This window comes from Cervus elaphus, chromosome 8, assembly GCF_910594005.1.
Source record: "Cervus elaphus chromosome 8, mCerEla1.1, whole genome shotgun sequence".
Classification (NCBI taxonomy): Eukaryota; Metazoa; Chordata; class Mammalia; order Artiodactyla; family Cervidae; genus Cervus; species Cervus elaphus.
Window position 1 is genome coordinate 10,258,987 of NC_057822.1, and position 24,355 is coordinate 10,283,341.

Below are 24,355 nucleotides of genomic sequence, written 5' to 3' on the forward strand. Positions count from 1 at the left end.
CTGTGTTTCTTTGGGCAGGTCACTGCACCTCTCTGGACCTGTTTGCTACCTGCAAAAGGGGGATGACGTGATCCCCTGTTTCATGAGCTGACCTGCCCAGCACATAGTAAGCACTCATCACCTATCAACCTGTGATCAGCATGTCGTGCCTCCCCATTTAGGCAAAGATCCTGAAAACCCTCAGCCTCCTCTTTTTCTCCTCCCTGAAACAGTTCCCCACCCTCTGAAAATGACTGATGAAGATAATAAGATCACTAACGTGTATTGACTGTTTATTATTTGCGGTGAATAGAGATATGTCTGGCACCCAGCAGGTGCTCAATATTGCTTATTATTTGTTTATTTATTTATCTGGCTGTGCCGGGTCTTAGTTGCGGCACACCGGATGTTCGATCTTTGTTGCAGCATGCGGGATCTCTAGTTGCAGCATGTGCGATCTAGTTCTCCGATAAGGTATCGAACCCGGGGCCCCCACATTGGGACTGCGGAGTCTTAGCCACTGGACCACCAGGGAAGTCCCCTCAATATTGTTTATTGAATAAATGAGTTAACTAGTTTAATCCTCAGAATACCCTATGGGGAGGGCACTATTGTTATACCCATCTTACAGACAAGGAAATCAAGGCCTAGAGAGGGTAAGTGACTCATCATGGTTGGGATTTACACCTAAGCAGTCTGACTCCAGAGCCAAGACCTTCACTGGCCTCTTCATCCTCACTATTCCCATCCTGATCTGCTCCAAGGCCAACCCCAAGGGCAGGTCCCGTTCTTTCTCCAGGTGTCGAGCCTTTACATTTAGATGGGTGCTCACTGGGCCCTGGATCCAGAGCTCAAACCCTTTCACATTTCATCTCATTTGAGCCTCACAAAATGCAATGGAGTCAGTGCCATCATTATTTCCTCATGACAGGTGAGGAGACTGAGAGCGGAGATCAAATAACTAAGGCCACACAAGAGTCCAAGCCCCAACTCCTTCAATTGCATCGGGTTTTATGCTGTTTTTCTCCCACTTTCTTACACAGCTGTTGCTAACTGGTCACACATGCCTGCCTTGTTTTTCCAGTCAGTCAGATGCTAAGCTCTCTGAGGGCTCAGTTTGAAGCCAACGCTTCTGTCAGTGTCTCTGTGTCCCCCACCCCCTACCGTGGCCAGCACTGTGGCCGCAGGCCCAAGCTCCACAGAGGCTTCCTAACTGCTGACCTGCGCCTCCCAGCCAGGCCCACTCAGACACTCTGCCAGCTTCCCCCACAAAGCAGCTGTTGACTTGTGGGCTCTCTTTGCCCTATGAGATTTGGGCTTGGTGAGTATGGGGCTGGATTTCCCTTCAACTGAGGCTAGAGGCTCCCCGAAGATGCCACATCTCTGGGAATTCAGGGCTCCCCTCTCCCACGAAGAGCGTGGGAGGGATGGTTAGGGTGGCTCAGAACAGGGACTAATGGATCCCAGTGTTCCAAGTTCCAAGGCTGCTCCACCAGGTACTGGCTGTGTGACCTTGGACAAGGTACTTAACCTTTCTGAGCCTTACTTTTCTGATCTGTAAAATAAAGATGATGATAATACAGCTACTATGATGACTAAATGAATATCTGTTTATAAAGTTAGAAGAGTATCTGGGACACGGTAAGTGCTATGTGTTTGTTAAATAAAGAAATGTAGCGTTCCACCTAGCCACGGAAGGGTCACCCCGGTAAAGTACAGGGCAAATGACAAAGAAAGCCCCAGTTCCAAACAGACAACCGAAGACACCGGGGGAAATGCAAACAGGTGGCGGAGACCTCACACCTCGGGAAGCCCCTTGTGGCAGGGACCCATTCTCCTCCTCTCCCCACATCCTCAAGAGCCAGAGGACCCCATTTCCAGGCCCCTTCCTGACCGTATCCCCCTGCCCTAAGCCTCAAGCCACTTCCCCTCGCTTCCCTCTACCTATTAACTCTTTCCGTGCAGCCAGATTGATCATAGACAGAGTCCAGGCCCTGCTTTCCTTCATTGCTGTGTGACCTTGGACAAGTCACTTAGCCTCTCTGAATCTCACTTCCTCCTCTCTACAGGGGATAATCCTCCCCTGGAAGTCTGTCCTAGAGATCAACTGATAACTGACATCACACCCACGGATGTGTTCACAGGCATCTGAACATGTGAGTGTCTCACAGGCCTGACCACACGGGATGGGCGTGCTGTTTGGCACCAGGGTGGGGAAGGGAGCTGCTATTTAAAACTGACCCACACTTCATAAGTTTCCCCAACGGCCCGTAAGCACCACGTAGGTTGCAAGCCAAGCGCTCTGTCCTTTAGTCCATGACCTATGACATAAAAATACAGTTCTTGGGGGACAGGCAGGGGCTTCGTGTCAGCCTCTCTTCATGAAGTTACGGCATCTGAGGCCCTGAGGCAGGCCTGAGGGGAGAGGAGGAAGAAGTAGAGGGGCTACCAGTGAGGGGGAGGCGAGGGCCCCCCTTCGGAGAACTGGGGAGAACAGAGAAGACCCCTGGAGTGAGGGACAGAGGGGCAGGCCCCCAAGGCCGTCCAGTGCCCCCACTGCCAACTTGGCAGTTGCCTGGCCTGGCCTTCCACCCTTCCGAAAAGAAAGAGGAGCCAGCGGCAGGCAGCAAGTTACGATAGACCATTACCCGCCGTTAATTAATTAAAATAAACAGCAAATTAAATACAGCAAAATTAAAATAGCACAGGAAATTAATTCTCTGCCAGCCCCACCTCACAGGTGAGATGCTTAAAGAGCCCCTTGCAGCCAGGATCCCGGGCAGCTGGGGGTCACCAGGACTTGCCTTAGACCAGCAACACCAAGTATCCATGAACCCAGCCACCCGTGGGCGTTTACTGGCTCCGCCACCCTGAGATTGGCCTCCTGGCTCCTGAATCTCAGGGGACTCTAAGCCCTCGGCCACATTCCTGAACCCAAGCCCTGCTCCTCTGTCAGTGGGCAAGAAGGGTCCTGATGCCTTCTGGGCCAGGGACTGGGCACTGTGCCCTCCTGGGCACATGGCCCACATCTGCCACCATACGGGTCAGGGCAGGAGGGAAGAGGGACCTTGGCCTTCTCTTCTGGGTTCCCTCTGGGGCTGGATTTGGGTCCTGGTAGAGACCTCTCCCTTCTGTGCGGGCTCCTGGCCCCTCATTTGGAGTGCCCAGAACCTCCTCCAGGGAACCCCTCATTTTGTTCCTTTCTTTGGCTGAGAATGCTCAGGAAGGAAGCACCACTGAGGCCCAGAATCCCATGTCCAGCAAAGCTGGCTGGACCAATCCCAGGACGTGATACTGGAACTCCCTCCTAAACAAGACTAAACACTTCATCACACAGATGGGGAAACCGAGGTCAAAGAGGGCAAGGCATCTGTTCTCCGTCACCCCATGGCTTCCTGGCAGAGCCTGGAGCTGAGTCTCTAATGGACACATTCCATGTTACCACCAAAACATGGCATTTCTGGAGTGCAGCTCAGTCCCGTGCTGACCTCCCTCTTAGCCTGGCCACCACTGTCTTGCCTCCATAATCCCATCCCATGACCCCCCTTTCCTGTGTCCCACACAACAGCCGGATTAGACTCCTTGCCCTTGGGCTGTTTTTCACATGGCTCCGCCTCGCTGAAGATCCTTCTCCCACCTCTGCCCGTCCAAGTTCAACCCAGCCTCAGTGCCAGTTCCTCTGTGACCCCCCAGAGCCCTCCTGCTCCCTTAACTTTCCAAGGTGCTCTGTCCTTGGGGAGAGTCCTCCACCCCACTGGGGAGGACCCTCTGCTGTCCACGTGAGCTGTGGTTGTGGCATGTGAGCTTCCCGAAGCCGCAGACCACCCTCGCCTCTGGGCCCCAGCACTTCGCACAGTACTCAGCACTCAGTAGGTATGCAGTCTCCTCTTCATCTGATTGCCCTGCTATGTTCTACTGATGACTGACAATAACAGCTATAGTTTATTGAGCATCTACTATAAGCCCAGCCCCTGTCCTGTCCCATCCTCCCATGATGGACCCAGGGCACAGAGGTTGTGTGACTTCCCTGAGGTCACAGCTCTGAAGCTGGACCCCTACCACGGGGCCTTGCTCTTGGATGAGTCTCCTTTCCTTCCCACTCACCTAGGTCAGACCACCATCATCTCCGCACCCTGTCCTGTCACTGAAGACGTCCCATGACTCTGTGGGGCCACTGGACAAAATTCAAACCCTTGAGCATGGCCTCTGAGCTTTGTGACATCTGGCTTCTGCCCTCTTGGCAGCGGTTCCTCCAGTCTCTGAACATCACCTTGGTTTCCAGCCTACCATACCCTGATTCACTGGTAGGTTTGGCATATGCTGTTCCCTCTGCCTAGAACACCTGCCCCCTGTTCCTCCTCCTGTGAATCCCTACTCATGTCTCAACATCAGAGATCAAGGGTTACCTTAACAATCGAGTCAGACGAGACAAGCAGCCAACAAATGGGCCACAAAACCGAGAGCTCGACGAGGGAAGGACCTCTGTCACCAGTGTGCGCGTGTGTGTGCTCAAGCCACTCAGCTGTGTCTGACTCTTTGCAACCCTATGGACTGCAGCCTGCCAGGCTCCTCAGTCCATGGGATTCTCCAGGCAAGAATACTGGAGTGGGTTACCATGCCCTCCTCCAAAGGGGATCTTCCCAACCCAGGGATCGAACCCATGTCTCCTGCACTGCCGGCAGATTCTTGACCGCTGAGCCACCAGGGAAACCCATCTCCATAGTATTCCCAAAGCTTAACCCATGATCAGTGCTCCATCAACATTTGCTGAATGAATTAAATGGACACTCCGTGTATTATTGTTGAGTAACAGAAATGACCGAAGAACACGAGGCCCCAGTCTGCGGGTCTGGAGGTGGAAGGGAAGAGCCCGAGGCCAGGGAGGACGTGATGGAGAACAGTGACAAACACTTCGGGGGCTGCTCTGCGGCAGAGCCACCCTCTTGGCAGAGGGAGTGTTTGTGAGAGACAGAGGAAGGAAAGTGATGGTGTGAGGGAGGCTCTGAAAGTATGTGTGTGTGCACGCATGCATGTGAGAAAGTGGTGGGGATGTATGCGGGGGAGTGTGTGTGTGTGCGCGCGCGCTGCATTTGTGAATCAGTCTGTGAGCAGCAGCGAGGAAGGTTGTGCAGGGGCGCACGGACGTGGCTCGTGGGTCTGGGAAGAAGAGCCCATGCGTTATCCTCGTGCATGGGGGTCCATGTGAGGGGGCGAGGGTGTGGGCCATGAAGGCTGTGGGGCCGGGGGGCAGGGACTGAGGAAGACAACCAGGAGCGGGGCACCTGAGGGGGGGTGTGAGTGAAGAACTGTCAGTGTGTGGGCGTGGAGGGCGTCGTGAGCGTGTGCGGAGGAGACGGTGTGCCCGTGAGCGTGCACAATGAGGTAAGGGACGTCAGGCTCTGCTGAGGGTGTGGCTGCCACGGCCTCGGCCATGGGCCCGGTGCCAGAGGTGGGGGCTGGCCCTGGGCCCAGGGTGGGTGGAGGGGGGGGATCTGACTGAGCAGAAGATTCCTCAGAGTTCTCCCCCGAGCCACAGGCGCCAGCTTACCACGTCCCCAGGCAGGCAGGTCGAGCAGGAGGCCCAGATGTGTGTGTGCGCCTCACATGTGTCCACAGCGAAACCTCTGGGCATGTATTTGTCTTTGTCTGGGTCCGGGTGTGCACGCCTGTGCTTGTGTGCGCGCTGCCGGCTGTGTGTCGCCGCCTGTCTTTGTCTCTGTCTGTATCTGGGCCTTTGTCTCGTTGTGTGTGGCTGTTGGTCCAGGCCTGCCCACAGGACTGTCTCTGGGGTGCTGTGTGCGTCTGGGTATATCTGTGTCCATGGAGCGCTGTGTGTCCTTGAGCTGTGCATGCCTCAGGAGGGCTGCCAGCATGCCCTGGGCCGCCTGTTTCCGTCTCTGATGGCTGGCCTTGGTGTGAGTGAGAGAATTGTGCTTTTGAGGCTGTGGGTCTAGACCTCGGGGTACCTCAGTGTGAGTATGTGCTTGTATTTCTGTTTGTGAGACTCCTGCCACGCGTGGTAATGTGGAAATGCTCCTGTGTGCCCGTGGGATGTGTGTTTGTGAGACCAAGGATCTGTGCGTGTGCCTCTATGTGTGGATGCGTGTGTTGGATGTGAGGGTGTGAGGGGTTTGTCACAGACTGGTGAGCAAGTTAATCTCAGACTCCGTGACACGTGGAATAAAATCACGCTCCCATAATGGGATCATTCGTCTTCCTGTCCAAGGAGAGAACCAACTCTTCACCCTCTGCCCTGGGGGAGCCCATGGGGCCAGGGCCAGGCTTAGGGCCCCATCCAGACCCCCTTGTGGCCTCAGCACCCCACCCCCACCTCTCCTCTGCCACACCAGGCCCATTCTGCCTCCAGAGTGCCCTGGTGCCCACTGCGGGCTGGGCTAGGCTCCAGGACATGTGATGGAGCCTTACAGGCCTGTCCTGGGCCCCCACCAGCCCCACCCACTGCTGAGGAGGGCCCTGCCCCAGATGGGAGGCGGGGGGGGGGGGGGGGGGGTTGCAGGAAGGAATCTCTGGGCCCCTCCTCCTCCCGGAGGGGAGGGATGAGCTGCAGGCCCGGTCGGGATTTTCCATCTCTCAGCAACAAGATTCCTGGTGAGCAGGCTGCGGGGCTTGGCAGGGCGCCTGCTGGAGACCCGCCCTCACCCGCCAGGACGCCTGGGTCCCCAGGGCCAGGCAGCAGTGGGTTCCCTGGGGAGCTAGGAGGGCCCCAGAACTCGAGGCTACAGCTGTCCAGACCTATGGGAAAGCCAGACCTTTCCGGGCTCCAACGCCGACCATCGATGATGGCTCCCTGGCCCCCCAGGCACAATGCCACCCTTCTCCTGGCGTCTCCCCAGCTGCAGCCTTTGCTTCAGAGAGCCCTTGCGGACCAGCCACCCAGCACCATCCACTCCCTGCCTGAGCCTCCGCACACACCCAGCCTGGGTTCAAGACCTCACCTCTGGTGTTTGAGGGCTCGCAAGGCCAGGGCTGTGCTGCTGATCTCAGAATGGGGCTCCCCAGGACGGGGCCATGTGTCCTGCAGCTGTGACGTCCCACTTAATCTTAGCATTCCTTCCTGACTGAGCAGTCAAGCACCAGGCCAGGATTTCAAATCTAAGGCTGGGGAAACTGAGGCAGCGGCACCTTCTGCCCTGCCTGCCATCATGAATCAGAGGCCACATCCAGGCGTCTAAGACACACAGGTTTTCAATTCTGCCTAACAACAGTGGTGGCAACTCATTCTTCTCCATAGAGGGTGCATTTGCAGGACAGGGGAGGCATCCATTGGAGGGAGAAGAGAATGAATGAGCCAGGTGGACTCCCTCAACCCCCAGCCTTGGACGAGCAGCCGGAGAGCAGGTTTGGTAAGAGATTAAGGTCGAGGAGAAGAGAACCAAGACGCTCCAAGATTTATGAGCCTAATTCTTCTCCCTTAAATTCCCCTCCAAGCCCCCCAGCCCTAGCCTGGTCCCTCCAGGGTCATGCTGTGGCCCCAGGCCAATGTCAAGGCCCTAACCCATCCATCAACTGTTGCCAGGGAGTTTCCACCCCAACGGGTCCCAAAAGGAGGGGGCTCAACTGACATGCGGGGCCCAGATTGATGGGGACGGGGCAAGGTCCTAAAGAAGCAGCTGGACAGCCCCCTGCACCCTCCCAGGAGGTAAGGGCTCACAACTTCTAGGGAAGAAGCTATGCTGGAGGGTGGGGCCCAGGAGGAGGTGACCTCCCAGCCCTGGCACCACACCCAGCCCCGCTCTTCCAACAGCCCAGGAGACCTGGGATCCCGGAGAGGGGCCCGTAGTGCACAGGGTGTGTGGCCTTGGGCAGTTGCTGGTCCTCTCCAGACCTCAGCCTCCTCACCACATGACGCAGGAAGTGGTTCAGATCCCAGGTGTCCCCCCCTTTAGCTCCGCTCCCTCAGGGCTAAGCCTTGACCTCTCTCCAGTCCAGGGCTGTCACCGAGAATCTGGGCCAGATGGGGTGAGGCCTCGGGGTCACCTGGAGGAGTCCCTGAAGGCACCCAACTCAGAGCTGAAGAGCCTGGTGATTCCCCCCACTCGACTACACATCTGTTTTCTAGAAGAGTGAAACTGAGGCCTTGAGAGAGCCTTGGGGTCTGCACCAAGACCTGAGCTCTATTGGTGGGATGGTTAAGAACATGCGCTTCGGGGTCAGAAAGACCTAGATTAAAATGCCAGCTGCAACAGACACTTGCTGTGTGAAGCCCCTTGCCTTCTCAGCCTCAGATTTCCTCATCTGTAAAATGGGCAATAGTGCCTCCCTCCTACAGGCTGCTGAGGTGAAATGAGAAACAATGCATGTAATGGGCTCGGCCAGTGTAGCAAACGCTTCGACAATGGTAGCTATCCTGACTGTGGGTAGTATTAACACAAAGCCAAGTGGCCAGGGGGGAAGAGGAGGAGGGGTCCCGACCTGGCTCATCCTCCGGCCCAGGAGAGCCAGCCAAATTCCTCGAAGCCCCCCAGCTGTCTCCCCTCTTCGTTAAAGGCCTCTCATTAGTGTGCCTGGGCACCTGCCCCTCCGCACGTAATAAGCCTCATTAGTATCTTAGCCCCAAGCTCTGAGCCCAGAGTCTGTGCATGTGCACACGCGTGTGGGTGGGGGGCTGCAACAGGCCACCAGCCAGGAGGCAGCATCCCCGCCAACCACACCCCCTGCCTGTCATCAGCAGGGCCCGTCACCACCCAGCTTGTCACCTGCCTGCCTTGCACCCGCACCACCTGTCACCCACCCAGCTCGTCACCCACCCAGCCCATCACCTGCACCACCTGTCACCCACCCCGCCTGTCACCGGAGCTGCCTGACAGGCATCTGGGTGGGGGGACAGGAGATGGGGAGGAGAAGACCACAGGGGTGTGGAGCTGGGGGCCCCAGAGACCCTGTAGGACCCCCACTTCAGCTCGGCATCCTGCAGCATCGCCATGGCAACCTCTCAGCCGCAACCACTTTCCCAAACATCCCCCACCCCACACCCCCCCCCAGGCCCTGCTCTTAGCTGAGCTGAGGCTGAGAAGAGTCTTGAGTGACAGCAGAACAGGGCAGGAAGGAGGCACTCATCAGCTGGCTGGCCTTGGCCATCCTGCCCTCCCTGGACTCGTTTACTCCATCTGCAAAATGGAGGGGCTGGAGACAGGGGAGGTTCCTGAACGGCCAGCCACCCCTTCCCAGCCTGGATGTGCTGAGCCAGTGGCCAGTCCACCTGTGAAGCCTGGGGGGGAGGTGGGCGGGGTACAAGCGGGCAGGGGATTCTAGGTTCTTCCACACACCTTTGCCCCTGGTCCAGTCCAGAGAGACTGGACCTCTGGCCCAAGCTCACACAGCCAAAGAAAAAGAGCAGGCTGCAAGGGAGAGGACGGCCAGCTGGAGCTGATGCCCCCAGGGGGTGACCCAAGGTGACTGGGGGGGGGGGTGCTGAGTTGGCCCCCACCTCCAAGCTGCTTTATTTATAAAACCCAGCGCTCCAGGCCCAGCAACAACTGCAGTGCTGCCCCTCCAGGGGGCACAGGCCGCAGGAGACGGGAAGGGTGGTGCCTCCCCCCAGGAGAGGGGTGCCCTGGGGCCCAGGCTCCCTCCACCGCTGGCCAGGGCAGGGGCTGAGGTGGGAAGGGGGCGTCCGCCTGCTCTTCCCCTCCCTGCCCCCCTCCTCTCCTCCAGGCAGGCGGCGATAGGATTACTTCTGCATGACTGCCCGCTCCACAGGGTTCCTGAGACCCTCCTGCCTGCAGCAATCTTTAAAATTCCTCCAGCCCGGCCTCGCTCCCTTTCTGCCCACGGTGAAGGCTCCAGCTCCTATCACAGTGTGCCCGCGGCCGCCACCGCCGAGCCTGCTGGAGGCCCAGGTCCCAGGACCCATCCTCAGGGTGTAGCCCGGTGTCCCCTAGGACCCTCTGAGACCCAGGTGCTGGCCCATCCCCTCTGGCCCCAGGTGCCCCTCCAGCCCCATAGGGCGCGGCTCAAGCTGGGGTCGGGCCTGCCAGTGGCGCCAAGGCAGCCGGGGCACATACGCGCAAACACACCTGGTGGGTTTTGTCGTGCCTGCTCTCGTCCTCTGCTGCCCAAAACCCCGATGTCCCCACCTCTGTTCTAACCGCCCCCTCCCTACCTCACCAATTCCTTGCTACCCCTGGGGTGGGCAGACAGCTGGGCCAGGCCTGTGCCTGTGGCTCCCCGGGGCTCACGAGGCAGGCAGGAGATCGATCCACTGAATTTTTTAAGGCTCTAATGGAGCCTGCATCCCCAGACTTGGGGCCTGGGACGCGGGCGATGTCTCAGGGACCCCTCCCTCGGCACTGCAGTTGCTTCCTCTTTCAGGTCTAGGGGGTCAGGGCACCTTGCTAGGAGCCTTCCCCCAGCAAGAGAAGAGGCACGAGGGGCCCCTGGGGAAGAGGTGGGGTTGGGGGGCTGTGAGCAATACCCAGAGCCCCCCCCACCCCAATCTCCTCAGCCCTAATGCAGGCAGAAGCAGCTCAGCCTCTAAATCACTTCCCTCACGCTGCCCTCTGAGGCGGATTCTGTGCATCTGTAATTAGGGGGTGGAACAGATGGTGGAGATTCCGTTTAAAATCATGCATCTAGTAAAGTAACCTTCACTGTCGGAACTGACTCCCAGGGAGACCAAGCCCCAAGCCCGGATCCTGGGGGGGTGTTTGGGGAGGGGGTATCAGGTCAAGCCAGCACCTTCCCCATCTTTTTCCCTGAAGTCCCAGGCCTGATGTCCCCCTTCAGGTGAGCCAAGGAGGAGGGGGATTTGGCAAGCACCTGACAAAGTGCAGGCTGGGGGTAAATCCCCCTGCCCAGCCCCAGGCCACCCCCGCCCCCACCATACATGCCAGAGTCAGGGCAGGGCTGGGTACTCAGAGTTCTTGGCTGAGAGACCAGGATGACCAGGTGCCAAGAGCCCCCAAAGAAGCCTCAAACCCCCAAAGCCTAGGCCAGGGTGCCCAGAGCACAGGGTCTTGGGTGGGGCAGCTTTGAACCAGATGTACAGTCTCACTGTCCAGGAATGAAAGGCCTGGGGCAATGAGGCGGGGTGGAGATGCCTCCCCAGGCAGAGGCGGCACTGGGAAGTGGGGGAGGACCAGGCAGCAGAGAGAGAGAGACAGCACAGAAGAGTGGGCCAGTGTGTGCGTGTGCGTGTGCAAGGCTTAGGCTATCCAGAGGGGGTTTGGTGGGCGGGGGGTGGGAAGAACAAGGGAGGCTGTGCTGCAATGTGCGACAGTGGGTGTGAGGGCTGCAGGCTGAGGTGGGGGTGCAGGGGGCACAGGGCAGCTCTGCTCTGAGGGGTGAATGGGTGCAGGGCTGTGATGGGGCTGGGGCTGTGTGTGTGTGTGTGTGTACACGAGTGAGGTACTGGCCTTTGGAGAGGGCTGGAGGCTGTCCCTGGGCCCTTGGATGGCAGAGGAAGGTGCTGGAGCTTGTTGGGGGTGTACAGAGGATCTCTTGTTTGAGATGTTGTGGGATCTGGGGAGTGTGTGTGTGTGTGTGTGTGTGTGTTGCACAGGCATGCCCGGGAAGGCATGAGAAGCTGGGGGACCACTGCCTGTTCAAAGATACAGTAGAACTGAAGCCATGTTTGTGTGTCTGGGGTGAATGGTGTGGCCACAGGAGGTGTTGTCGTTTGAGCGGTTGTTGTGGCAGCCTGCGTGAGGCAACGTGTGTGTCTGTGTCTGTGTGAGGGGTGGGAGCTGTGAGTTTGGAAAGGTGTAGGGAGCTGTAGAGGGTGTCTTCGGACATGCTGGGCTCCAGCTGGGGGAAACGTCAGGGCTGTATGGAGAGTCTGTGGGTGTCTTGTTAGGTGTTGGGGCTCTGAGAGTCAGGGTGTGTGGGAGGTATTAGGGCTGGAGCGGGGTCCTGGTTGTATCTGGGGAGGTGTTGGGTTAGAGAGGGGAGTTGATGTTTGAGGATGTGATAGAAGCCGTGTGTGTGTGTGTGTGTGTGTGTGTGTGTGTGTTGGGGTGTTAGGGGATATACTGGGGGTCATAAAAATCTGGGTTTTCAGTACTAGAGTTGTGACTATGTGTGGGAGGGTAGGCGTGTGGTGGTGCTGTGTTGGGGCTGAGAGTGCACGCAGCAGCAGATATGAGGAAGGTGTTGGAATGTGGAGAGGTTGTGTGTTTGTGGAGAAGCTGGGGCTGTGTGTTTGGGGGTGTTGCCGCCGTGAGTGGGGAAATAGCTGTATACTCAGGAGGCGTGAGGGGGCTGCATTTGGGTCCCCCCCCGGCTGCCCCGACAGGTTGGGGGGGGCTGAAGGGTGAGGTGGGGTACCCCTCTGAGGAGGTGAAGGGCAGAGTCCTGGCCTTTGCAGCCACCTGGGGGCTGTCTGCTGCTGGAACCCCTCTGCTGGGGTGGGAGGGGGGTGCCTGCCCGCCCTCAGACCCCCTTGTGGGGGTGTTGAGACCGGCTGTCCATCTGTATCAGCCTGTGCCCGGCCAGGCCGGAGGAGCAGAGCCGCCTCCTCGCTCCCCAGGGTTGGGGGGGGGGTGCGGCAGCGGATCCCAGCCCACCCATCTGCCTTCAGATGGTCGAGGCAGGAGCCTCCACAAAGCTGCCTGGAGGGCATTGCTGTGTTTGAAGAGACACAGGCTGGGGGCTGGGGGCTCTGCAGAGAAAACAGCCCTCCCGGAGGCTCCTCTGAAAACCACTGATGCCGGGAGAGAGGGCAGGGGAGGGTCTGTCCTTGGACGTCTGTGTGGGTCAGCGCCCGACTGTGCGCCTTGGAGCCCCTTCTTCGCCTGTGTTCATGGCGGCGGCCTTGCCTTGGAAAACAGCCCTCCCTCCGAGCCAGGCTCCACGCTCAGAGGCTCACACAGGCAGCTACCCCTCACACATGTACCCTGCCTACACTCCCGCACACACAGCCCCCACACCTTCACATCTGCAGAACCTGCGGCCCAGGGTCCCAGTCCTTTGCATGCACGCGCCCATCACACCCCACCCCATGCTGCAAAGCCAGGTACGACCACACACACTTGTCACATATACATGCCTACACACATATATACCTGACAAGTAGTGATCACACCCACACGCCACGCACCTCGGATCTCCCTGTCACACCCATAGCCCATCTCACGTGCATTCAGTCTCTCACACACACCGTAACAGACACTCACCATCCCTTACACCTGCATGTACGTGCCCAGGTTTGTACATGTGCACACACGCACACACACTCTCACCAACTCTCAGCTCTTTCACACCAGCCAGCTGATCAGTGTTCAGGACAGGCCTTGTCACTTCCCAGGAGGGCTCCCACCAGCTCAGAGGGCCTCCACTCCAGCCAGCCAACTCAGAGTTGGGGGTAAACCCCCTCCGCTGCCCCCACAATACCATGGCTCCTGGGACCCCTGATCTTCCCCTCCAGAAAGGGTCCTCTCTCTGCTGTGGGGTGACTGTGTACGGGGGTAGGAACAGGTCCTGAGAACCCACGATCAGTCCTGGGTGTCACTGCCCGTGTGGGTGAGAAGCCCAGGGACAAGTTCACTGGGTTCTGTTTGTGAGATTCAAGAGGAGTGTGAGAGCCACAAAACATGTGTTTGTGAGTGTGTGTGAGGCCAGGCCTGTGTGGACAGGTATGAGTATGGGGCGGGGGGTGCACTTATATGAAGAGACACACACCCAGTGAGTGGGGAGGATTCTGGAACACTTCCTGAGACAAGAGATATGTACATCTGTGAATAGGGGTCAGGGCCAGGAGAGGTGCCCTCTGAGACTCCCTGCCCCCACAAAGAGATCAGCAGGGAGGGTCTCTGGGATCTGGCCAGTGTGTGTGTGTTTCTTTTTCTCTTCCTCTCTCTCCCCCTCCCTGACCTCTTTAGCAGCTGGAAACTGAGCTGGGGGTGGAAGGAATGGAGACTTGGCTGGCCTGGGGGTTTGGGGAGGGAAGCAGGAGAAAACACCTTCCAGATTCTCATCAAATCCTTGTTTGTGGTTTGCAGCCTCCAGCCTCTCTCTCTTTCTCTCAGTCTGGGTTTCCCCCTCTCTTTATCTCTTCCTGCCTCTCACTCTCTCCCCGTATCTCTCCTTCTCCCATCTCAGTCACCTTGTCTCTTTCCTTGGATCTCCCTGTCTCCAAGTCTCTTGTCTGTTTCTCTCTCCCCAGACCCTTCCATGTTTCTGACTCCTCTCTCTGCCAGCACCTCTGTCTGTCCGTCTCTCCCTGTCCTGGTCCATCTGTCCGTCTCTCTCCGCCTGCCTGTGCGTGGGTGTCTGTGTCCATCTGCTTCACCACCCATCTGTCTGGTTGTCTGTGTGAGTCCTTTGGAGGGTACCCGCTCACTCACCAAGGCACCCTCCCCCAGGTCAGCAAAGGCCTCTTCTGGCTCATAGGGTAGGGAGGGGGGGTGCAGAGCCGCAGCTTCTGGAAGCTTCAGTAGCAGCTGGGCTGAGCTGGGAGTTCGGGGCCAGCCAGCTGCAGAAGCGGTCCCTCCCCTGGGCTCCCAAGCCAAGGACCCCAGAGCAGAGAGGAGAGAAAGCAGGGCCTCACTGCAGCTGAGTCTGTGTGTGTCTCTGTGTGTGTGTGTGTGTGTGTGTGTGTGTAAAGAGGAGGCAGGGGGCCTCACTTTGCCCTCATTTCACCATTTCCCCCCCAAAGCCAGGCCCTGGAGGAGAGGAAGCTTCTATGCCCACCTTCCTCATCCCCTCGCCCATGCAAGAGACACCGGGGGATCCAGGAGGGAAGGGTTGGGGGACGCCAGGCCTTGGGTAAAAAAGGGGCTGGAGCCGCAGCTTCCTGTCAACTGGGTGGGAGGGGGGCTCCTCCCCGCCTCGCCGCCCTTCCCAGCAGTCCCTGGGGACCCCTCCAGTTCTGGTCCCAGCTCCAGATACGACATGAGGGGCTGCACATGCAGTTCTCATCAGCTCCACAGGGGTCATTTCCACCTCCACTCTGCCCTAGAGCCTCTGACCCACAGGGATATGGCAGGCAGAGTTGGGGGTGGGGGGTGGGTGGAAATCACTTGAATGTCTCCCCCCTTCCCCAAATGGAGGTTGGTTCTGGACATGTAGAGATCGTGGCTGTGTCGAGGCACTGGTCATCAAGAGACCCCAGGCAGTCCACCTACCACGGCCAGCCCAGCACCTCACACCCACATATACACACACTGCCCCCCCCCAGCACTCACAGCCTAACACCCCACTCTGTGGCCCAGCGACTCAAGAAGGCTTAATAGGAGCCCCACTCCAGAGACCTGCCCCCTACGCTGACTGGCAGCGGCCTCCAACAGGGTCCCCGGCAGGAATCCAGCGGCTGCAGGAGGTAGCCCTCAGACCCCTCTCAGGAGTCTCTGTTCCCCTACTACCTCTCTGAGAAGAGCTCACGGTCCTGATCTCACGCTAGATGGGGAAACCGAGGAAGGGAAGGGGACGACACAGTCAGGAGCTCCTGAGACCCTGGGGTGGGGTCACAGATGACGAGAGGGCCCCGCAGGGGCAGGACCTGGCTCCTTCCTGACCCACTGTGGGCAGAGTCCATGTTGGCTGCACCCTCCGCAGGGCGCACAGCCCTGCGCAGCCCTGCCGCTGGGCCGGGGCCAGGGGCTGGCTCCCTCCCTCCAGAGCTCTCCTTGCCCCTGGCTGGGCCCCCTCCCTCTCCTCGCTTCGGAGCAGCGCTCCCTGCCCTCTCCCTCCCAGCTCTGGCTCTCTCATCCTCAGCTCTTGGAAGCCTGACTCACTGTTTCCCTCCTCTCTCCCCTCCCTCTCTCTCTCTCTCCCGGCAGCGGCGCCTCCCCCTCCCCTGGGGGGGCTCTGGCCACAAGGGTGCCCGCCTGCTCCTCTCCCCAGGCTCTGGCCCCCCCCTGCACACCCAGGAGGCCCCCCTGCAGCTGTTCCAACTCTCTAACTACAGAGAGGTGGAGGGAAAGAGCCTAGGTCCCAGATCTGGCTCTGCCGCCTCTGACCCCTGGCAAGCAGGGGCTAGGGGGTGCTCTCTAGACTGGGTTTCCTCCCCTCAAACAAGGAGGGGGGGATGCAATTGCATGGCACCCTGCTGCCTCTAATGTTCCTGATGTTCCCTGCTTTTAAAAGCCCGATGCCTCCTGGCGCAGAGCGCCCACAACCTGTGGGGCGCTGTACCTGCCTCCGGCCCCGCCCCCATGTCCAAAGAAGAGCCAGGCTCCATCCGCAGACATCTGGGCAAAGCAGTGGGGAGACCCTGCGTGGGGCAGCAACCTCAGTCTAGTGACCCTTGGAATCCCCCGGTCTCCCCGTTCTTCCTCCTCCTGTGGGAGTCCTCCCTTCTCCCCCTCCCACCTGTCTGTCCTCCTCCCTCTTCCCTGAGACATTTGCTTGTCTCCTCTCCAAACACAATCCTAGCAGCATTTGATCTTGGGCAAGAGGCTCTCAAGTGCCCGCTCATTTCGGGCTTTGAGGTGGGGAGTGGCACACACCTAGGCCTTCTAGGTCGCCTGGATGCCCGTCTCCTGGGGTTTGCTCCTGGCTCTTCCTGACTGTTTTCTCTGCTCCCCCTCTGCCCGCTCCCCCCCACCCCATCACCATCTTTCCCTCTCTTCACCTCGCCTGTGACTGGGTCTCTTTCCTCCCCACCTCCCCCAACTCCAGCTCTCTCCCTGGGGGGCCCATCTGCTGACATTAGCAACAATGTTGCCCTTGCTCCCCCCTGTCTTCAGTTCCCAGCTCCACCCCATCCTGGCTTCCCCCTCCCCAGCTCTGTCCCAAGAGACCCAGGGGACCCAGCAACGGAGCTGGGCTCCATCCCATAATAGCGAGTCTGCTTGACCTCACGAATCAGACCAGAAGCGCCTGGGCATCTGGTACGAAGAAGGCAGGGCACCCTGTGGTCTTGGGTGGCTGGCATGAGACACAGCGCTCTGTATTCCACAAACCAAAAAAAAAAAAAGTTGCCCTGGGGTGGGGCAGAGCTGAGAAGAGGGGAAGTGGAGGGGGTCAGGTTTGCCTGGAGGAAGCCCCTGTCCAATGGGGAACAGAAGCGACAGGAGGCAGTGGCTCCAGCCAGTGCTCCAGGCTGACCTGAAAACCAGCAAAGTCCCTTGGGGGCTTTGCTGGTCCACAGCAGCTTTACCCCCCTCAAAAAAGGGTCTTCTGCCAGGGACTGTCTGCCCCTCAAGCCTCCGGCACAGGCACACCAAGCAGGTCAAGATCCCATCTCTTAATCTCCTTGAGAGTCCAAATCCATCCTCGCTACAACACACCTCCACTTAGCTCAGCAGGGGGTTCCAGAAGCCTCTCAGCCAAAATCTAACCGGGTGGAATTGTGGGGGGGGGGACAAATCCCCCAGCCCCCAGGCCCCAGGCCCCCTCACCAAAGGCCCCATCAAGGGCTGGGGAGCAAGGCAAAAGAGTCCTGGAAACCACACACCTCCAAACTGAGAAGCACGGCTGTCCATCACAGCACCTGGGGGTGCTGGGGCTCTTGGCCCCCACGACCCTGTTCCAGACCCCCCAGGCCAGCAAACATAATAAACAGTAAGCTCTTTTTCTTTATGACACCAAATTCCTCCAAGCCCAACAGCTCCTTCCATCACTACCTCAGCCATAGATCACATTAAAAACTCACAGAGGGCAACTTAAACACATCACATTTGTTTCTCTCTATATTATTTCAAAAGTAACGGCATTAAAAATGGATTTTACTACAGAAAATAAATATCAGCACGTGGGCCAGGAGCCCAGGAAGGGGGAGACAGCCCACCAGGAGAACGTCCCCTGAGGGCTTGGGCACAGCTTAGGCGCTGACCAAGGAGGTGGCCTAAAGGACAGACTACACTGGGGGAGTAGGGGTGGGGGGGATGCCTGGGGAGGGGGAGATGCCTGCCCACCTGGGCACCTGCCCCAATGCCAGAGAGGGACAAGAATCACCAGTTTGAACTGGTGCCCACTGGTCCCCCAAAGCTCATGCCCTCACTGATCTCTGCAACCTCTGGAGGGTGGGAGCTTTGGGGCAAGAAGTCTCTGGGGGTTATTCCAACTATTGACACAGCAGAAGAGAAAAAAAAAATGAATTCAACTTACTATCCAGTTTGATTTTCCATTACTATAAAAATAAATATACATCTGTTCAAAGGAGGGAGATGGCAAGCTGCAGGCACATGCCACCTGGGGGGGTCCCCCACAGTTCACCACCACAACCCAGCCTGCCCCTGACGACGGGCAGCTGGGGAGGGGGGGGTGGTGGTATGGGGGGTGTGGGTGGGGGGGTGGACAGACTGGTAATCTTTCACTTACAGCCCCAGCTCACACAGCTACACACACCGGGCCACACGGAACAGGAACAAGCCAACAATAGAAACACCCCAAATGCTCCTGGCAGGACTCTGCCCAGGCCCGGGCACATGCCCCCGCCCCGCCGGTGGCGGCAGTGGCGGCGGCGGCAGCAGCAGCAGCAGCAGCAGCAGCGGACAAAATGTGGCCACCCTGACCCAGAGGCAAAGCTTGTCCTCACACCCTGAGCTCTGCCCAGGGAGCTGGGGCCAAGTCCCGCCTGACACCAACTGGTCCGGCGGGAAACGCCTGCCCAGCCAGACAGGCATAGGCCCCCCAAGGGTCCCTCCTTGTGCTCAGGGACCAGGCTGGTGCAGGCTGGCCCTGCCTCCCAGGGTGACGCCTGGGCCCAAATTCAGCTGGCCCTGCCAGTCAGGCACTTGGTGCAGAACCCAGGGCACCAGGCTCAGCCCCTCCCAGCCCAGCCCCCGGGGCCCCCAAGCTAGCAGGGAGGGGGGACTCCCCACCCCTCCACATCTGGCCCCGGCCCCCAGGGTCTGCGGTAGAGAATTCCCGCCCCCGCTGCTCTCTGTCTCCCTCCTCCCTCTCGGTGCCCGCTGCCCGCCTCGGGGACAGCCCCAGCTCCCGCCTCGGGCCAGCAAGGCCCACATCCTTCCTCCCTCGGCCGGCCCCTGCGCCTGGCAGGAGGCTGGGGGGTCAGGCTGCTGGGGAACCCCTCCGGCTCCCATCAGTCTTCATCCCCAGCCCCCAAACTCTCCGGGTTGCTGTCCCTTTTCCTGTAGAACAGGAAACAAGGTTATTTCCTAGACTCGGAGCCAGCCCCCTACCCCTCTGGCTCTGCCCGGGGACCAAGACCCAGCAGGGGAATGCGCCCGGAGCGAGCGGAGGGATTCAGCGATTCACCCCCCAGCGACTGGCCCAGGGGGCTGACAGCTGTCACTCAGCACCCCACCCCCTGGGGAAGAGGGGGCCCCGATTCAATCAGAGCCTCAGAGGAAACGCATTGATGGGCGATTATTTATTTATTTATGCAAAAGTGAGCCGACTTTGTTCGCCAGGTAACCGGGCACGCGGCCCAACCCCTCCGGCCCCGGCCGCCCCCAAATCCCTCCTCCGCCCCACACCCCCTCCGGGTCATTAGGTCCCCGCCCCTCAACTCCCAGAGCACAAGCGGAACCTTGGGATTTGGGGGTTGGAGGGGAGGGGCTCCTCCCCTCCGCAGTCTCCCCCTTTCCCAGCGCCGTTCCTAAAATCCAGCCTTGTTCTCCGCTCCCACGGTCCCCCCCCCTTCACCCACCCCCCCACATTCTCAGCAAGCTGGAGAGCAAATTGCAGTTTTAAATCCAAAGACGGAGGGAGGGGGAAGGAGGAGGGGGCGCGCGGCAGCGCTGGGCGCGCACCTCGCCCCCGAGCCGGGGGAGCCGCGGGGCGGCCAGGAAACCCGAGAACCCCCCCTCCCCGCCCCCCCCTTCTCGTCCACCTCCCCCTCCCCCTTCCCGGCGCTGCCTGCCAGGCTTCGAGCCGAGCCCAGCCGAGCCGCGGGCCCCGGTGGAAACAAAGACCGATCGCACCGCGGGCACCGCAGCCACGGGGTCCGGCGGACCGGACCGGGGCGCGCGGAGGGGGCGCGGGGCCCCCCCGGTGCGCTGCACAAAAGAGCCCGGCCGGCCGGTCCCCAGCGGGGGTCTAGGGCTGGGGAGGAGGCGCCACTCACCGGAGTGCTGGGCTGCCGGCTCCGTGGGTCCGAGCCAGGCGAGGGGCTTCGGGGGGCGTCTGTCTTCCGGCGGCGGCAGCGATGCGGGCGCCCGGCAGCTGGGGAGAGGAGTCGTGGAGGAGCCCTGAGCCGCCCGCCGTTGCTGACAGCATGGCTTGCGCCTCGGCTCACATTCTCCGCCGCTAACTCCGCTGGACCCGGCCCCCCAGCTCCCGCGGCGCCCCCCAACCTCGATCACTCCTTCGCTCTCTCTCTGCGCCCCCCTTGCTCCCCCCACCACCACCACCGCGCACACACTCTCACAGCCCTGGACACCCCCGCCCCCACCCCCCCCAATTGCAAACCTGGGAGGGAACGCGCCCCGCGTAGTCCTCCTCCTGCTCCTCCTCCTCCGCCCTCCTCCCTCCCGCTCTCTTCTGGCTGTCTGTCTGTCCCTCTGACTGTCTCAATCTCTCGCTCCCTCTGCCTTTCTCTGCTCTCAGAGCTGGGTGGGAAAGGAAATGAGGACAGAAAGCAGACGCTGGCTTTGGGTGGTGGTAGCTGGATTCCCTCTCTCCCTCCCTCCCCCTCCTCCCCTCCCTCCTCCTGCCTTCTGCTCTCTCCGCGGCGAGCGGGGCTGAGCGCAGCCTGGCGGGTGGCTCGCGTTGCCCGCCCGCCCGCCTGTCTGTCTGTCTGGGCTGCCTCGCTCGCTCCCTCCCCTCGCCGTCTCTCGCCCTGCCTGCCCGCCTGCCTGCCTGCCTCTCTCCGTCCCCGCCGCCGCCGCCGCTGCCTCTGCGAGCTCGCCTTACCTTCGCCGCTCACCATCCGGAACCCCAGGGGGGAGCGCGCGCGCGGCTCGCCGGGACTTGTAGTCCCCGCCTCGGCCGCTCCGCGCGCGGGGCGGGCGGGGCGGCGCCGGCAGCTCCGACGGCGCGGCCGGGAGCCCGCGGGGGGCACCCGGCGCCCGAGCCGCTTGGGCGAGGGCGCGCGTCCTCTTTACCCAAAGGGGGATTGCGTCCTTCCCTAAGGATCGCCAACGTTTCCCACGTTCCTCGTCCCCCCGCGGGGGTCTCTGGCCGGAGCGGAGGTTGCGGGTGGGAGTGAAGGGGCGGGGTCTGAGAATGTAAAGAGAGTAGAATGGGGGAATCGAGGGATTAGCTAAAAGGGCCTGAGACTTTCTGGGGGCGTCCCAATTAAACGAGAGGGGAAGCGGGAAGAGGAGACGGCTGGCTCCCTGAACCTGGAGGCGTTCTCCCTTCAGGGAAGGTTTCCTATTGAGTAAAGAGCAAGGGTTGATGGAGAGAGGGCTGCTCCAGAAAACTCAAAGCCCGCCCGCACCTCCTCCTCCTCACTCAGGGACCCCCAATCTCAAGTTCTGAGCCCTGGGTTTAGCCACCCCCACCAGACTAGTTTTTCTAGAAGTCCGAGGAAGACAAGAGCATGAAGTCCTGGATTCTCTACCGATCTCTCTCTCTCTCTCTCTCTCTCACACACACACACACACACAACCGTTGCCTTCCTGAATTCGACTGAACTTCTTCCTGGTGTCAGGAAGCAGCATTCAGATTCAACAGTCCAGAGCTCCTGCTGTGCCCAGGGGGCTGGACTCAGCGCTTTCACCTACCTCCTCTGCAGGTCACATCTGTTATCCAGCCCCTAGCCCCGGCCCCCTGCCTGGCCTATCCCCACAGATGGGAATGTGCACTGCCAGGGCCTGGTTACCAAGGAGAGGTCTCTGGATAGCCCAAGAAGGAGAACTGGTGCTGCCACTCCTGATCACCACAGGGCTCTTGAGTCCTGCAAAGACCTGGTAGAATGATTTTGTTCTCATTTCCATTTTAGAGATGAGGGCCCTGAGGCCCATGACCCCTACTGATGAAGTTGGTAGAGCCCGCCTGGACCAGGGTCTGTTCTATTCCAAAGCTCACTGCTTAACCTCTGGGTCAGGCGGGGAGCTGTGACTCCCCAGCTCTCCATCTGACCTTCTCTCCCTGCGTCTGTGTGTCCTCCCTTGGCACTTCAATTCGACAAATGTTAACTGAGGTGTGCAGGGCTCACAGGGGACACGGAGATGAATAATGCATGGTGGCTGTCTTGTCCCCTGCGTCTACCAACACCGGCCCCGACTGGTCCTGTGCTAGTCCCGCTTCATCTGGGTGTCTGACATTCCTTTGTCCAATGTCGGCTGGCTTTTTCTGTCTTGCCCCACGTCTAAAGTCCCTTCAGCAGTGCCTTTGTCCTTGGCCCACCTGTTTTGGACTCTTCCTTTGGCCCTGCGGGGTGATACGAGGTGATGGCCAGCGTGTGACAAAAGGCAGGTGGTGTCGTTTTGCCAATGGCAGCTCCCTGTCACCACCTTCCCTACACCTCCACCCTTCCCAAGCCCCTCCTCTAAGACAAAAAAAGGGGGGGGGGATCTGGGGGACACTCTGTTGGCCCTTTGCAGGGACTGGACGCACCACAGCCATGGGAGAGGTCTAGGGCTCTAAATAGTTCCATCTATTGATCTGGCATCATGGGGCTGCTGACCAGTCGCAGAGGCCCCCATTTGGGAGCAGCTTCTCCTTACAGGCAAGCCCTGGGTTCAAAGATTTATTCATTGAATGGGGACCATTGTAAGATCAGATATTAACGAAAGCAATGGTTAAAGTCATTAGGGGCCCTTTGCAGCTCCCAAGCCTGACCTAAAGGTATCACAAATAGCTGAGGCTTTGGCATCCTGCCCCAGCTGGTCCCCCACCAGTCAGACTTTAGCAGTGGGGAGGCTCAGAGAGGCCCAGGTTCCCCTTTCTTTTATACCCTCACAACATCCTTACCTATTAGACTCTGCCCCAGGGCATGAAGACCCCACCTAAGCTGAATCAAGTTTGAGGAGGGAATTGGGGGGCAATACAGGATGGCTTCTGGGAGATAGGGAGCCCCAGGTGGGGTGGGATGAAGAGGAATTTGGGAAATCCAGGAGAGGAGAGGTTAGGTGATGAGGTACAGGGGCCAAGATTAGTAGGGCCCATGGCTCTGTAAGTGAGAGGGGAATAGAAGTTAGGTAGGGTTGTCCATGCAAACCCCTCCCACCCCAGTCTGCTTGAGCAGCCCCCTTCCCAGGGAGGCTGGGTGCTCTTGGCCCCCAAGGTGTTGGGCATCGCTGGAAACCAAGCGCTACAGGGTTTCCCAGGCACCTGGGGGCCGGTCTTTTTCTTGGAGCCTCTTTAAATTGTATTGTGGGGAAAAAAAATAATTTGTATTGGGGGGGGGGTCCTCTCCAAACTCAAGCAAAGTCTTCCTGTGGGTGGCTGCTGCCACCTAGTGTCCAATTGCTATATCTGTTTATCAGCCTAGTCTGAAGGGGTCTCAGTTCAGTTCTGTCGCTCAGTCCTGTCCGAGTCTCTGTGACCCCGTGGACTGAAGCACGCCAGACTTCCCTGCCCATCACCAACTCATGAGTTTACTCAAACTCATGTCTATTGAGTCGGTGATGCCGTCCAACCATCTCATCCTCTGTCGTCCCCTTCTCCTGCCTTCATTCTTTCCCAATATCAGGGTCTTTTCAAATGAGTCACTTCTTCGCATCAGATGGCCAAAGTATTGGAGTTTCAGCTTCAGCATCAGTCCTTTCAATGAATATTCAGGACTGATGTCCTTTAGGATGGACTGGGGGCTACCCAGTCTTTAAAAACAGCATTTGGAGTCACCACAGACTGGGCAGGGTAGCTGTAAGCTCCCAGAGAAAGCAGACTTGAAGGAAAGGAAGAACCTAAATCATCCCTTTCTAGGTTCAGCTCACTGCAACCACTTTTGTCTCCGTATAAGCAGAAGGTGTTGTGTAGCTAGACCTAGGAGATAGAAGTAAGAGTCCAAAGGGTCTAAAAGTTGTGGGGCCTAAGGATTTGGAGGGCATGTGGAATAGGAAGCAGACAGACTTGGTTCTTTTTATTTTTCAGCTGTGCTGAGCAGTTTGCAGGATCTTGGTTCCCTTCCCAAAGATTGAACCTGGACCCCTTGCTGTGGAAGCATGGAGTCCTAACCACTGGACAGCCAGGGAATTCTCCAGACCTGGTTCTGATTCTGCTTTTGCTTGTGTGTCCTTAACTTTCTGAGTCTCCATTTCCACATGTGTAAAACTGAGAGTAACCCCTTCTCTGTGTTACAGGCAAGGCTGTTGAGAAGATTTACTAAACACATGGATATGAAAGCAGTTTGAAAAACTGGCACCGGCATACTGGGGGATTATTGAGCCATATAATAGCAATAACTGAGAGGTCACAGCAGCCTGGACCAGGCCCCTGGAGCTCCTGGAAAGGGCAAAGTGAAGTGAGCCTTGGGTAGGAATGGGCACTGTCCTCTCTGACTACAGAAGTTCTGGGGCTGGCCTCATTCTTGGAGCTACCCCCAGGAAAGGTCTGGATTGTTGCAGAGGGATTTGACCTAGTCCCCAGAAGGAGAAACTGAGGCCCAAAGAGGTGGAGG

At 58.9% G+C, this 24,355-nt stretch overlaps 1 protein-coding gene across 4 annotated transcripts in view; it reads right to left on the minus strand.

Annotated features, from left to right (window-relative positions):
* The window catches only part of AHDC1 (AT-hook DNA binding motif containing 1), a 64,984-nt gene extending 44,265 nt beyond the window's left edge, over positions 1-20,719 (minus strand). For 3 of the 4 annotated variants that reach the window (XM_043909406.1, XM_043909405.1, XM_043909407.1), the window contains exons 1-2: positions 20,257-20,680; positions 19,913-20,010 (exon numbers count right to left, since the gene is read on the minus strand). The gene's annotated coding sequence lies outside the window, so the exon portion shown is untranslated. Of the gene's footprint in view, positions 1-19,912; positions 20,011-20,256; positions 20,681-20,700 lie in introns of those variants that run through there. The other variant, XM_043909408.1, reaches the window with a different exon arrangement.
* Between the last annotated feature and the right edge of the window lie 3,636 nt (positions 20,720-24,355).